At 42.1% G+C, this 6,740-nt stretch overlaps 1 long non-coding RNA gene across 1 annotated transcript; it reads left to right on the top strand.

The window, feature by feature from the left end:
* Nucleotides 1-527: 527 nt before the first annotated feature.
* LOC135498495 (uncharacterized) lies at nucleotides 528-3,950 on the top strand. The gene is made up of 3 exons (XR_010449076.1): nucleotides 528-1,203; nucleotides 1,779-1,943; nucleotides 3,609-3,950. It is a non-coding gene; the product is annotated as an uncharacterized LOC135498495 (long non-coding RNA).
* Nucleotides 3,951-6,740: the final 2,790 nt, after the last annotated feature.

Here is a 6,740-nt window from a genome sequence, read left to right as displayed (position 1 = left end):
GATTTGGTTCTGGCACAAGCATGCACAATCTCGGAACCAAATCAGTCCTTTGTTGGTTGCGCACTGAGTGTGGCGTAAAAAACAACAATATTACCAAGTTAACGGTTGCCAAGTAACCACCTCCTATTCCACACTAGGTAATTTCCATCAAGAAATTGCACAAAAAAGCGAAAAATTCAAAATCTTACTGAATTATCGCGCTCTTCCGATGTTGACTCCGATTTGACACGAGTTCATCAACCCTTTCCAAGCGGAACGATGCACTAGTAAGGCATTTCTTGGATTTAGGATCTACCCTGTGACGTCTTGGTGCTGATATCTATTTTCTGACGTCACCCTGATGGCGCTTGATTACCCCGCTATGACGTTGCGTCGTAATAGCGGGGTGACGTGAACTCGGATCTCGGTGTGCACTCACGTGGCGGGGAAGGTCTTTCGCGCCAGCTGACCAAAGAGCCGACCAAGGAATGGTCGGCTTTTTATTGTAGTATGTTTGTTTGTTTAATGGATGCATACTCCGCGCAAGCCGCTCGTCGGGCTACAGCTCCGACGTTTTCAGTTCTGATTTAGTTTTATTTTAGTTTGGTTTACACCGAGTGTCATTTTGCATGCATCTCACAGCGCTTGTACAGGCAACCAAACCATTCAGGCATGGAATTTGACCATATAAAAACGGCAGCATTCCAAAATTTTCCTAATAGTGACTTGGGCAATGGCTTCGCTTTATCAAGAACATATGGAGTGCTGATAATCGTCACACGAAGTTTATTAGATTGTGTTTTGAGATGTTCCCGTCTTGATGCTATGTGTGACGTCATTAGTATAGGAAAAAAACGTGGAAGCCAAAAGTCAGTTTGTTTACTTGGCAAGTATAAGTACCAGCCGGTATCTGAAATGCTGGAGAAACGTGCACTTTATAGAACATTTGGTTCTGTGGACGACCAAAAACCGCATTCATGTCAAGACGTTGATAAGTTGCTAAAACAAAAAGCATTTGAATTTAGTGACACGCACTATGCTATATTCATTGGAACTCCACCACGCCCTGTCACAGTTTATTGCCATAGCATTGGTAAGGTGCGAAACGAGTATATTACACTGCATGGCAGGAATTATGCCGAGATACTGAAGCTACACTTTCAAGGTAGAATATGGAAGACAAGTGGCTTTTCTGATTTCAAGAAAGTTAGATTTCTACCGGAGGTATGTACATGTATACCATCATAATTTCTCAGTAAACAGAAAAGTGCTATAATCATGATTCATGGTTGAATTATTCTGTTTAAGGGATATCGCTGCCCTTTGAAGTTGATGGATGGACGCTGTTTCAAAAAGGCCCCTCTACAAATGTTTTACCTTGGCCCATTTGCGCTGGACTACCGATACTGAGGATCTTATATCATTATCAATTGCGACAGAAATGAAGTTGACACAAAGCGAGTAATCTGCTCAGTACGGGAAGAAGCGGAGGACACTTGCAAGCGACAATGCTCTACTTGAAGTGACAAGCTCCAAGTCAAGACAATATAGGTTTCTGAGTAGGTTACATGTAGATTGTACCGCATGCTACATGTCCCGGAATATTTCACACTCTCTTGGAGCATTATACCATGCGGACACAGTCTGTCATGTTAGTTCGAGTAAATGTGAAGAACTAATGTGAATGCGAAATTTAATGATTAAAACAATATTCGCACTTTTTAAGATTTTTGTCTTGAAACTTAGGAGCTACGTTAAAACATGGAGTCAAACAGTAAATTTTTCATCCACATCTCTAGATCTTAAGTGTCCAAACTGACGACTATGCGTTCGCCAATGCGACTGGCAGTCCACAGCAACCCTACCGGAGGGTGCCCTTTGGTAAGGCAGGACTGGCCAACTACAAGCTGTTTTCAACTTTCCGTATTGACCTGCGACAGACTGGTGTCAGGGTCAATGATAAGGTACAGTATGGAAATAGCAAGAAGAACCTTTTCCCATTATACGATCACTCATATCCTATACAGGGCCAATATAGCTTCATAGTTTTCGGCAAAATCCCTTAAGAGATTATGCCTGACAAATGTCAGGCAAAATCCCCGAAGGGATATAGAGAGGTCAAGACTTTGATCCGAAAGCCACCAAAAAAGGTGACATTTTGACGGCGGGGGGGGGGTTGGGGGTTATCGCTTTGCCTGTTGGCAGAGATAGGATGAAACAGTGTTGATGAAGTCAACCAGAGAAAGAGAGGCACCTGGCGTTCTCGTTATTTGATTAACATCTAAGTCCCTCTAATGTGCCTGGATGATCACAATGGTTGGAGGTTATGAATGCCAGACTTCAGACTGAGTGGCGGCCCTTATAGTTCGAGACACGTCTGAGCCACATCTAACACTTCTAACCCTTCTTTAACCCTTGGTTTAGAAGCCCCAGCTAAAGCAAAACAAAACAAAGGGGCACGAATTGTACCTGGGGCTGTAACCGATCCAATAGGGTATCCATCCCATGCAGGCCCTTATTGTATTTTCTGAAACAAAAAAAGAAACAGGGTTTCTCAGAAAGAATAAAACTTGGAATTTCCTATCTTTTTTGACATCCAAGAAAGCATTTTCAAGCAAAATTTTGTGCTCTGCTTATCATTTCGGGAGAGACACTTGGACGCAGAAGTGGTTTAAGAAAAGGATTCGAAGCTTGTATAAACTTATATATATATTTAACGATGTGCGATATTGTGTCGCCACGTCTGCGTTATATCGCCATTCACGCCATTATAAAGTGGCCATAATAGGGTCTCATTAGGGAGGGTTTTTTTTATTCATGCGCGGCCAACCCCTCACCGTAGTTCCTAAAATCATTGATTTCTCGGTCCTTACAGTATGTCAGTGTTGATTCAGCAGTTGTTTTGGCAAAGACATGTTTTTTTGGAGTTTCTGAAACCTAGAGCGCTACTCAATAGGCGGCTAACAAGAAACTACGCATTTATACTGTTGTTGCCGGTACACTGAACTTGGGATGTGCGTCGGCCCCGTGTTGATGCCGTCCAGTGCCTGTTGGTGCATTTTTCGCTGATTTGTGCAAAATTCAACATATCTCAAAAGTTCAATGGTTGACCCTCGATTTTTTTTTGATTTTTGTGTAGCGTAAGCAACAGACTTTCATGGGAGAATGGTTACTGTAAGAATTATTCAGGAAGAAATGTATAATATTTGGGGGTTTTCGTGATTGTCCGGCCCAATTGGCAATATTGCCATTTGGGATGGTGAACAGAGCTAGGAGCAAATGCGACGCTTATGATTTATTTAAAGAAATAAAATGCCCGATTTAACATCCTGCAGAATCAGGGGAATCGGGCGTTTCCAGTGATATACGACACAAATGGGTTGTCCTCATGCATTCACCTTGGAAACGCATTTTAAACTAGATGTTATGTCCTGTTAATGGGGCACGTCATCATCGCGCACATTTGGGAAAAACTCCCTAACGAGACCTAGGCACAATCTTCTCACGACGTGGCGATACAATATCGCGCCACGTTCGTCGTTAGTGATTTAGTTTGACTGACGTTTGACTTGGACGGGACAGCGTCTGCACATGACGCACAACTGTTTCACTGTCTGATCAACTTGCAGGTAATTTGGAAATCGTCTTGCAAGGATAGCCGAGGAATAGTTCACTACCACAGAAGCAGTCTTCAAAAAGAATATCACAACCAGTTAATAAACGGACGGATTGAGGGTGGATATTGCTTTATATATCCAACACTAAATGGCCGAGAAACGAACTTGATTAAATTGGCATGGTTCCGCACACGACCCCCAATGCAAAGGAATTCTAATCTGATCGTGACCTCTTGAAATTACAGTGATGACTTACATGCATCTCCAACGCCATCTTTGCCCACATACATGGTTTGACTGATGGAAGTGACTATTTGGCAAGCCCGGCTTACCAACCAGCGACTTTTTTTGGCCCTGAATGGAGAGCTGAACTCATTAATATTTATAGATGTCGAAGAGCTCGATATCATTTAATGGCAAAGCGGTCAACAGTATATATTAGAATGGAGTTATAGCGAAGGACCTTAGCAATGTACCCAATTCATTTATTACGCTTATCAGTTAATCACATGCTCGTGCATATTCCTCTCCAACGATTTATGACAAGAACACGAGTTTAGTAGTCAACAGGATTTACCTTCGACTAATATTGATGATGATGTTGATGATGACGATTTTAGTAAAAGAAAATGAATCGAGAGCGAGAAATCGGCCATTGTTAATTATGCGCATCAAATATGACGTCACTGCTTTCCGATTGGCTAATGTGTCGCCGGCTCCCCAAACACGGTAGATTTTTTACCTGTTTGGCAGCCTAACCTTTTTGGGGAGAAAATATTGGTCTATGGCAAGCCGGGCTTGCCGGGCTTGCCAACTGGGTTGATTTTCAGTACTGTTCGGCAAGCAGCTCTCCAAACACGGCAAAAAATTATGCCTGTTTGGCGAGCAGTTTGCCAAATACATATAAATTTGGTTTTTATTGATCCTTGTCTCGCGACCAAACCAGAGACTGAGACTAATTTATCAACCATGGTATCGAAATAAACCTTGTTACTATAATTCATGCGTTCATCTCAACCCACTCGGACTATTGTAACTCTCTGATTTCTCGGCAAAGAATTTACGAGTTTTCCCCGAAAGTGTGGCTAATCAGTAATCTTGATGGTGTATAGTCATTGTCATTTGGTATTGGCCTCTGTGTAGAGCGTCAATGTTCGACTGCAGCTAATCCCGTCTTCTTCAACTGCAGATAAATCCCTTCTTCTGTTTATACATGTACGTTGAAGACAATGATATACAAGCAAAAGGATGAATGTTTGAGTTGGACAGTATACTTTCGAATCATCCTCGACGTTACTTCCATGACACCAATCTGCCAACGGGAGATGAGGGCGGTGCTGTCGTTCGGTGTGAGGGGTTAGAACGTTGCTTTTTAACTGAAAGAATGTATTCGAAGACTTATAACCTGTAAAAATAACAAGAACCCGTTGGTCAAACCAAACTCTTTTTCATAAGAAAATACCACACTCCTTCTTAGCTGCTGTGCCAGAACTCCCTGGCTGATTTCTTCAAAGTTTGGTTTTTCTTCAACTTAATTTTAGGGCCAAAGATCAGGATTTCCGCATTTAGGTAACCCCAAAGGACAAAAGGCTCCCTGGTCTTGGCCAAGACCAGAAAGCTGGCTACGACCCTCTACAGTTCACGACACTTCTCCAGAGGACAGATAAATCAATGAATGGGGAATTCTTCTTTATTTGAAAGACTCTGGTGTAACGGAGTCCGGGTCGACAGATTCCTGTTTGGTAGGAAAATCTGTCAGTCGGATAAAGTGTCCGGGAATTAAGTAAATCGGTGTTTAATTGAACGGAAGGGTACGGGGTAGCTGCACATCATTTCATTGCCCTCAACACAAGTGGTAGAACCCACTTACTTATTTTTGGTTTGTTTCTATGCTGATCGAGTCCGACCCTATTCTTGCCGAAGTACCTTTTACACAGAAACACTAGCTAGAGCACTTTATTTCACGGTTGGTGCAATATAGGAAATACCGAATTAGTTGATTTCACTACAATACATTTTAAGAGTCGAAATCAGTAATATTGTACAAAGGTGCATGCATCTTTTATGATGTATCGTTTGAACTCGGCTTTCTATTGTATCCATCATGCTAATTCTTGACAACAAAAAAACAAACAACAAGCGCAGTAAGAAGAAACAATGACTACCATTGTACTGATTTTATGAAATCTAATCGATGTGCCTTCTGCCACCTTATTTTCAATTTAGTGACAACTATAGCACAGAATTTCTCGCTGAAATATAGCCGATGGAAACGTTTGCTACAGTGATTGCAAGGGTGAAATAGAAAATAAAAGCATTTTTCAAAAAGCAGTTATGGATGAGGCCGCATTTCTTTCTCCTTGACATCGTATTTTACAACGTGCGTTTCCCATTTCGCAGTTTGTAGCTCAAATCAGTAGACATATGTACCATCTACAGATGCAACTACACAATGTGTTTTGAAGTAGACCTCGATGAAACAGTAACTCGGTCTGGCGTACGATATTCTTTTCATCTTAGTTCAGGTCGAATCCTGCGAGCAGTATTTTGTTCATCTTCGTCGTTGCCGTCTAGCCACAACGTGATGAACTCGCCCCTTGATCTTTGCAGGTGTCTAATCGCAAGTGCTAAATTGCGCATTGTGCAGTGTGTAGTCACTACTAAAAACAAGTGGCGCTATTTTGGAGACTTCTCGCCATTTACTCGTGAATTTGCAGCCGCATGATGAGTTGTGCTTTCAGGAAGATTTCTTAAAGAACAAGGCGGATTATCCTGCCAATATGCTTGTTCTTCTCTTTTATCATGACATGAGTAAACTATTTTTTGAGACGTTTTGCATTATTTTGGTTGCAGTGTGGCATGAAATGACAAAACACTGGCGCATGCATTGTGGGAATCGAGTTCAGTGTGAGGGGAGGTTTCCACTGAACACGATTTGGTTCTGGCACAAGCATGCACAATCTCGGAACCAAATCAGTCCTTTGTTGGTTGCGCACTGAGTGTGGCGTAAAAAACAAACTATAGGCCTAAATGACCATTGGCATTATCAAGGGCAATTTTACCCAGTTGTCGGTTGCCAAGTAACCATCTCCTATTGGCCCGAGTTCATCCACCCTTTCCACGCGGAACGATGCACTATTAAGG

This window comes from Lineus longissimus, chromosome 1 (assembly GCF_910592395.1).
Source record: "Lineus longissimus chromosome 1, tnLinLong1.2, whole genome shotgun sequence".
NCBI lineage: Eukaryota > Metazoa > Nemertea > Pilidiophora > Heteronemertea > Lineidae > Lineus > Lineus longissimus.
This window is presented reverse-complemented; position numbering and strand designations above follow the sequence as displayed.